General features: G+C 38.1%; 1 protein-coding gene across 4 annotated transcripts in view; it reads right to left on the reverse strand.

Moving 5' to 3' along the window:
- The window catches only part of LOC121426052 (E3 ubiquitin-protein ligase ubr3-like), a 61,249-nt gene extending 57,378 nt beyond the window's left edge, over nucleotides 1-3,871 (reverse strand). For 3 of the 4 annotated variants that reach the window (XM_041622196.1, XM_041622193.1, XM_041622195.1), the window contains exon 1: nucleotides 3,738-3,871. The gene's annotated coding sequence lies outside the window, so the exon portion shown is untranslated. Of the gene's footprint in view, nucleotides 1-3,639; nucleotides 3,662-3,737 lie in introns of those variants that run through there. The other variant, XM_041622194.1, reaches the window with a different exon arrangement.
- Nucleotides 3,872-9,114: the final 5,243 nt, after the last annotated feature.

A 9,114-nucleotide genomic window follows, 5' to 3' on the forward strand; every position in this document is an offset into this window, starting at 1 on the left:
TATTAATATAAGTTATTAATAAATAATGAAAATAATTAGTAACAAGGGGATCATTTTGTATTCACCAAGGTGCTTAAGCTGTGCTTTTAAATAAACCCCTCAAAAAAAGTTTGGAAATCTTTGTTGGGCCATTAATTTCTCCCAACACCCAGTTTTAAACAATGTATATTTGACATCATTCAAAAGATCATTTAATTTGCTTTAAAATCATACCTCGCTTGTTAAGATCATACCCTCACAAAAAGAGCAGGATTCAAAAGTTTTGGATGAGGTCTGAATTGAAAAAGTTGCAAAATGAGCAGAAATAGCCATGAAGGGTCAATACAGAACATGATTGTTTTGTATGTGTCAATAGAGATGAAAATCTATTCAAATCAAGCCCCTACTTCTGTAGTGATGGTTATGTGAGATAACATGATTTGAGTCATGGTTTGAAATGCCCATGCATGTTTGTTTGTTTGTTATGTGTTTCCTTCTGCAGAGGTGTGTTTGATTCCATGTTGATGTTAAGGTGTATGAAAACAATTAAAAAGAAAGCGGTGAGAAACTCGCTCATCACCACTGAAAAAAGAACAGTGACTTTCAATATTGTGTCATTTTGCAACTTTTGAAATTTGACCTTGCCCCACATTTCAAGGCACTGCTCCTCCATGTGAACCATAATCATATCATGTAGGGTATCATTTTAAAGGAAATTAAATGCTCTATTCATTAATATTATTCATACATTGATATTTACTAAAACCGAGGAGGGATTATCGATTAAACTCCAAACTATTTTTGAGGAGTTTAGATCACCTCAGTTCTGCATATTAATCGTTGTTAATTCCTTGTTACCTCTTTGATGACATGTTCTGCAGAATTGAAATAAACTTGAACTTGATCTTAACTGTATTTTTCTTTTATCTGTCCCCCCTCCCTGACCCAGCCACACCATGTCAGGCTTATATTACTTGAAAACTTTTCACACCATAGCCCTTTAAGGAACCGCTGAATTCCACAAAAAAAGAAAATAAATTCTCACGAGACTGTACTCTCCCGAAGATTATTTAAATAGTCAAAAGGGGCCTAAGCTTTCGATCCTAGCAGAATCTTCTTCGGAGGCAAAATGACCTAATTTACTCCATTGGCTCTTTTTTTAGATAAGCAGTTTTCAGCAGCTTCTTTTGCCGAAGATTATTTAACAAATACTAAAATTCAATACATGATTATGAATAATTATTATTATGATAATTATCTATCACTCATTGAATTTTAGTATTTGTTAAATAAAAATTTTGATCAATAAATTGTTCAATACAGCATTTTGTAACATCACTAATCGAAGGTACATGCACGTCAAAATGAAGAGGTTCAAGGGTCAGACCTATTGTATTTGCTTTGTTGACAAACGGATCGAGGGATCTACAAGAGATCGGTCTGGTAAGAAACCTCTCATTTTTGCCATTCATAGGGAAATAATTTTTATGCCTTCGTACGCATTATGTGTTTGAAGGTTCAAATATCAATAAAATTCACATAAACCAATTTCACCCTGTAAATATGTAAAACCAAGTACTTCTAAGAAACTCACCGAACGATTGTGGGTTTCAAGGTACTTACATGTAGAATTTTCAATATTTTTTTGTTTAATTTGTCATCGCTTTGAATATTTTCCAAGAAGTATTATCGTCAGCAAAATAACATAAAGAGTACATTTTTAAAGTTATTTGCATTTATTGGTGTCTCTAATTTATCAAACAATCATTGGAATTGCGCATACAATGAATTAAGAATCTAGTTTGAAAATACTGACAAGCAGCATTAAGGTTATGAATTGTATTAGCGCCACCAACGACCTTCCTTTTATTTCCATCGAGGAGACATGCGAAGCAACTTTCCAAGCCAAGGTAAGCAATTTTGGTCTTATTTTATCAGACCAAAAACTTTGACAGTCTGTATTTTGGTTGTTCCGCTGAACTACATTGGCTCCACTCACCAATACATAGACTAAAGAGTTGCTAGCCCGTACACATAGACAACTTATAAGTGAACTAACGTTTCATAGGTCGCGATTTAAAACAGTTTTCAAGCGAAATTTACAGTTTCATGGTTTCTATTATCAGGAAAATATAACTTAAGTAATTGCGTACCTTGGACAAGAGTTATTGAAAAAAATCCCCTGGATGATTGAGAAATCTTTCATTTAACTCATTTTCACCTAAGCTGACGTTTTTTTTGCAAGTTGCCATCTTGAATGACGTCATTATTTAACTTTTCAATGTCTCCATATATCGAATGTCGTCTGCTACATGTCATCGTAGCGGTTTAGCTCGCATATGGAGCAGATCGTATATAATATCAAAAGCAATATCAATATGACATTCGTAAATTGTTGATGCCCTCTCCATTCTTTGGTTAATAATTCATATATTGGCTGCCATTTTGGGGGTGATTCTCGAGACCAAGGCAAACATCGGTAAAGTACTATTTTCACACCTTTTAATATTTGTTTTCCTATGTATTGATTTGAATCTTTAGTTTCCTCAAGACATGATTTAGGTAGTTTCTAAATCCTTGGACTGTAAATTCCATTAAAAAAAAGTGAAGTCTAGATAGTACTAGTTGACCGAATTGGTGACCGTGATTAAGGATGCGAGCTCAAACTAACGAACTACCGTTGGTGTCAGAAATTGTTAAGGAAATCCCCAGAAACGACGGTTACTCCTGTCTATTTTTTTTATATGGTTTTTTTACATAAACTTTTTTGGTAAAATTGAAAATGGAATGCTATTCACCAGAAAAGGCCCGGGGGGGGGGGGGGGAGCTAGCACTCAAATTATTTTTTGATGGGGGTGTGCCTCATAAAACTCTGAAATGGGGGTCTAAGGAACGGACGAAAAGGTAAAATACAGGGTCTTGGGAACTAATATATACCGAGCGGTGTGAAAAACAGGGTCTACAGAACGGGATCGCGGCACTGCAAATACATTGCACCATACATGTAGCGCTGTGCATGCACTCGCCATGCGTAGAGCGGCTACTGGTTATTATGTAGGGAATCGCAAAGACGTTTGTGCATCTCTCGCATGCGGTGCTCGAGCTGGACAATTTTGGTAGGGCTGGAGTGGAGAACTGAGATGTCTCGTAACGGGGGTCTTGCGAGCGGGGCTGGGTGGCTTCTGAACTGAACTTTTGTCATTTGGACTTTTGGAGTATCTAGAGAACTGAAAATTTGGTCTGAAAAAGCAAAGCGGCATGTCCCCGTACCATCAATATATGTGAGTGCCCCCTCCGGGAAAAGGCCCTGGTGAGATTGAGAAGCAGAATGAGTTCTGGCTAAAATTATTCGCGTTATGAAGCAATGTTAACCGACAACTCTAAAATCTGTAGCGTGAACACGTACGTGGTGTGACATAGTATAGCAATTACTTAGCATATAGTACTAACCTCGCACGCAATATGTGTGAGTGCAGTGGTTAGGTTAATTACAGTGAGTGACGGTTCAGTGACTGCCGGCAGATCGTCATCAGAGCAGAGTACAGACACAACGTCAACAAACCGAGCCCAAATGAATACCGTACACACAGCACACTAAGCTGAGCCTGAGCAGTCACAAACACACACCACAGCCACAGAACAAAATACCTTATTACCTACCGGTACCGGTACGTAAATTATGTACCGTATTTGTAAGAGATACAATGCAAAAAAAGCTTCGAGATATAATGAGCAATCAAAAGGCACTGATTTATTACCTCTTCACTACCTTCAAAACTTCTGCGAAGAATAATCAAAGACAAACTCTTCGAATTCACTGCAATTTGGATTCATTTCAGTTCAGCTTAATCACTGAATACGGACCCGGATCGGGAAGACATCCGACGACAGCGCGCGACGCGACCGGTTCGGAGACCTCATGACCGGGTTGGTGTTTCATAAAATAAATCTGTAGCTGTTCGTATATGACTTTAAGCACGACAGGTGATCCTTTCTTATGCAATTTGATATCTTTATGTAATTGAGTTATGACCTAAGAACATATTCCAGTCTTTATGAAACACCACCCGGTAGTCTGTATAGGCCTACGGTCCCGGGGGCGCGTTTCCGTTTTACACCCTGGCGAAGGCATTTTCCGGAAAAGTAGACAAAAAGCGACGAGTGAAGAGTCTACGTCTACGTTTGTTTACATTATCAGCTGGGCGCGCGATCCAAAGTCCGCACCGAAGTTATCCGCAGAAAATACATACCGTACTTGCAGCTGAGCTTATACATGTACTTTCCAGGTTCAATACGAAAGTTTGCCTTGATCATTTGCCTTTCCGATTCGCTGATGTCTGTCTTTCTCTCTATCTGTCTATATATCTATCTCTCAAACTCTATATCTATCTATCTATGTAACTGCAGTATCTATCTATCTAATAATCTTCTCTGTCTCTCTCATTCTTTATCTAACATCTATCTCAAATTCTCTATCTCTATCCATCCATCTGTCTGTCTTTCTCTATTTCTCTCTCTCTACCTACCTATGTAACTACAGTATCTATCTGTTAATTTGTCGCTCTTCTCTCTCATTCTCGATCTATCTGACATCTATCTATCTCTCAAATTCTCTATCTATCTCTCTATCCATCTATCTATCCATCTGTCTGTCTTTCTCTATTTCTCTCTATCTATTTATCTATTTTTGAACTAGAGTATCTATCTATCTGTTAATTTGTTGATAATCTTCTCTGTCTCTCTCATTCTTTAATTATCTATTTAATATCTCTCTCTATCTATCTATCTATCCATCTGTCTGTCTTTCTCTTATTCTCTCTATCTATTTATCTATCTATTTTTTAACTTATCTATCTGTTAATTTGTTAATATTCTTTGTCTCTCTCCCTCTTTATCTATCTAACATCTATCTATCTCTCATCTATCTATCCTTCTCTCTCTCTTTCTCTCTCTCCCCCTCTCCCTCTATATATCGACCTCTCTGTCTCTCCCCCTCTCTCTATTTATCTATCTATCCATCCATCTCTCCCTCTTTCTCTCTATTTCTATCTGTCTATCCACCTCTCTCTCTCTCTATTTCTATCTATCTATCTGTCTATCTTGTCTCTATCTATTCATCAGTGTTCTATATCTTTCTTTCGGCAGCTTCGAAGTGTATCAATCCATCAAACTTCAATTTGTCGTTCCTGTGTCGCACGCTGAATGCAACCAGCGACGTGTGTAGACTCTTCACTAGTCGCTTTTTGGCTACTTTTCCGGAAAATGCCTTCGCCAGGGTGTAAAACGGAAACTCGCGTCCCGGGGGGGGGGGGGGCACTCGACCAAAAAAGTGGTGGGGGTGTGCCGCGGGCGAGACAAAAAACGGGGGCCTTGGAGCGGGCTTATTGTAAAAAGGAGGGTCCTCGGAACGGGCTTCGGAACGACAAATGTTTGTGAAAACGGGGGTCCTTGGAATGGATTGCCAGCGTGTGAGCGCGTATGCATCCCTACGGAACGGTCATGCGTGCATGATGCAGCTAGCGCGGCCTCCGCCGGGAGCTCTGGGGCCGCTTTTCACCAAAATTTCAGCTCATTCAACGCGATCGGAGCGGCGTAACGAAAAATATGCGAAGCTTTGGAGCGGATTTCTCTCTTCTTTTTCTCGATAAGAAGAAAATGCTATGCCTTGGAGCGGCTTTCTTTGTTCTTTTTCTCAACAAGGCAAAAATGCTATGCCTTGGAACGGAAATTTGAGTGTAAAAATGGGGGTCCCCTCCGCGGCACATACACTATGCATTATATACTGAGTGCCCCCCCCCCCCGGGCCTACGGTGTCTTTTTCGGAATGTAGGAGGGAACATATCGGTTGAAAGTTGAAACGCCCGCAAAACGAAGGGCGGGGATAATGAGGACATCATATGAAAATGATAATAACAATGATGATGATTTTTGCCTAATAATGATAATAATACTAATGATAAAACAATAACAAGAATGATAATGATGACAATAATGATGATAATAATAATAACGATAATAATAAAATAATGATAATATAATTGAATATATGCCACATTGACATTGGCAGAAATAAGGAAGATAACAGCTTAAAAAATCACAATTAAAATAACATATTAAAAACAAAATGTGGAGGGGATTGACAAAGGCCATATTGATCCATCAAGGTTAATCCCAATAAAAAATAATAAAAAGAATACATAAATTACACATGAATAGACAGAATAACACGAATAAAGGGGAGGAAAAATTACTTTGGAAAATGTTTTACATACGTTTGAAAGAAAATAGTCTGGGGGGATATTTAAGTTTGATAGATAAAGATGGCTGGATCGAGAGTGGCGAAGTACATGTGGATTAACGCATTGCCAAAGGACGCTACATCGTGGTGGGACTCGAACACACGACAGGTGAGAGTACGAAGCCAACTGCGGAAATTAATATTTTAATGATTAATTATGACTACACGCTTCGTAGATCCATTTATCTATTTCATTTATATTCCCTTGTATGATTTTGATATTTTGTTTCTCGGATTATTCTAATGAAATTGGTTTACTTATCGATGCGAAATGAAACGTACGTCTATTACCCTTGACTTGTACTCTCATTATAATCGCAGCAATTACAACAGAGGTAATAGTGAAAAACGAATAATATTAATAATGATGACAGTATAAGTGTAAATGATTCAAGATATTATTGGTGCTATGCATACTCTATTTTTACCCTTTATTTCATACTAAGAAATAATATTATCTGGGAAACGAATAAATGTTTGACAAATAATATTCTCCATCTGTAAAAAAAAGAAGCCCTTTTTGGGTATGTACTCAATCTGGTTTAAGAGACCACAAAAATCATCGGTTTGTTAAATCAAATTAGTGTATACCGTAGTTATTTATATGTCATTTTAGGGGACGAGCCTTGAACAGCCTTCGACCTTTGCTGGTCACACTTCTCGCAATAGGCATCCAGTATGCAGTCAACGAATAGCCTCTCTGTATTAACTGGTAAATCAATTAGGTATATTCACCAGATATTTGTAAAACTTTTCCCCAAAGACTGTGAAATTACCAATTCTGGCTGCTATTGAGTCAAAATCTACTCTTTCGTTATGGAGGAACATAGATCTACCAGCGGCAAACACACTATACCCCAGCTCCAGTAGCTCCCAGTTCCTAAGACGGGCTGTTGTCATCAAGTCAGAGTTACTAGTGAGTCAGACGTACCCAACTCAGTGCAGGCTCGTTTTGATAAAGAAGGCTACTTCTCCAACTTGTCGCCTATGTCATCAAGGTGATGAAGACACCATCCACTTCATAGCTAGATGCCATGTGTTTGACACTCAGCGTGATGAACTTCCAGGGGGCCACTTACATTGACGAGTGGATACCATGCGCGACCAAAAAACACGTAAAAAGGATGTCTTTTTCACGACAGGGCACGTTACGTACGTAACGTGAAAAGGGTGTCAAAAACACAAAAATAATGAAAAAAGGGTATCTAATTCGCTAGGAAGATTACGTGTTTAGGGTCGAATTTGCGGGGATGATAAAACAAAATTAAATTTTTTTTATAAAGGATGTCCTTTTTGCCCCAACACTTCGTGTTTAGAGTCCGATTTGCGCGAGGTGTAGAAGGTGGGGTCGTGCTAAACCAAATAAGGTAAAGCCGACGACCGAAGGACCCGTAACAATAAAACATTCCTGTACTTGTTTAGGGGTTCATTCGGGGGTTCATTTCAGGGAATATTTGCCAAGAGTATCGATTTGTTTCCAATGATTGTTAAGGGTAGGGTTTCACACACCAATACTTGTTAAATGGTGCATTTTCAGAATATGGAAATTACGTGTTTAGGGTGCTTTTCGAGACCCCATGGTCGCGCATGGTATCCACTCGTGAATGGAAGTGGCCCCCCCGGGGATGAACTTCAAGAAGAAGTCAGAAAATTAGGCCTTCCTGCATCGATCTGCTCCTTATTTTCCCAAGACTGCTGTGAAGACTATGCTAAATCCATTCTATTACCTGTCCAAACAAAACTATCTTCTTCCATGCATGACAAGCTGACCACTAAACTCTTACTCTTCCTGCACAAAATCCACATCTCTCGTACCTCCTTTCTCTCTTCTCTCTCTTGAATGTGTTATTGTACTGTATCACCGATACTACTCTGAGGAAGTGCTTTGTGCTCTTATAATCATTTATGCAACAATACAGCAACCAGCTGTAGATCTCCGGGATCAGCGGAGGAAGAAGAAGAAGAAGAAGAAGATAAACGTTCTAGTCTGATCGAAAAGGGACCAGTTAAGAACTTATTGTAGTTAGCCATGAATATAATACACACATGTATATAAACAAATAATGCGAGTGCGAGCTGATTTTTTTGACGTTTTGACCTAAAAAATGGATTTCTAATCATTTTGTAATCACGCTTTGCCATTTTGTGTTGGCATCAATTGTATAGTTATATACCTATACTTTTCATGAATAGAAAAGTGCTTAGAATTTCCTTTTTTCTGAAATCTCAATTTGGTTTTCGCTAGCGCTTCGCGCTCCCATCAATTGTATAGTTATATACCAATGTTTATGAATACAAAAAGTGCTTAGAATGTCCAGTATTTAGGTCGAAATGTCAACGCTCGCATTATTTGATCATTGATATATGTATCGTCTTAATGGGTAACTGCAAACAGTCCTTATAACACGTCTCTTTCGACCAGGCCAGAACGTATATAAAAAATACATGCTCGCGCTCGCAGTTACTATTTGTTACATATATATATATATATATATATATATATATATATATATATATATATATATATATATATATATATATATATATATATATATATATGTATATATATATATATATATATATGCTTAAATGTGTGTGAAGCTATACATGTACAACAGCTTCGCCCGACGAAGGAAATTTTAATTGGTATGGTGTCGAAAATCCGTCTATCTGACGGTCAATTGGATCAGGGTCGCCCTATAACCGTCTCTTTGGTCTAGTGGTTCCTAAGGGTAGATAGCCCTGGGGAACCTTGATTTAAGCTACGCCTATCATTGCTCTCTTCATCCATTTCTTTACACAATATTTAAAATAAAAGAGTTGCCAAAGCTGTTGTA

This window comes from Lytechinus variegatus, chromosome 13 (assembly GCF_018143015.1).
Source record: "Lytechinus variegatus isolate NC3 chromosome 13, Lvar_3.0, whole genome shotgun sequence".
Taxonomy (NCBI): Eukaryota; Metazoa; Echinodermata; class Echinoidea; order Temnopleuroida; family Toxopneustidae; genus Lytechinus; species Lytechinus variegatus.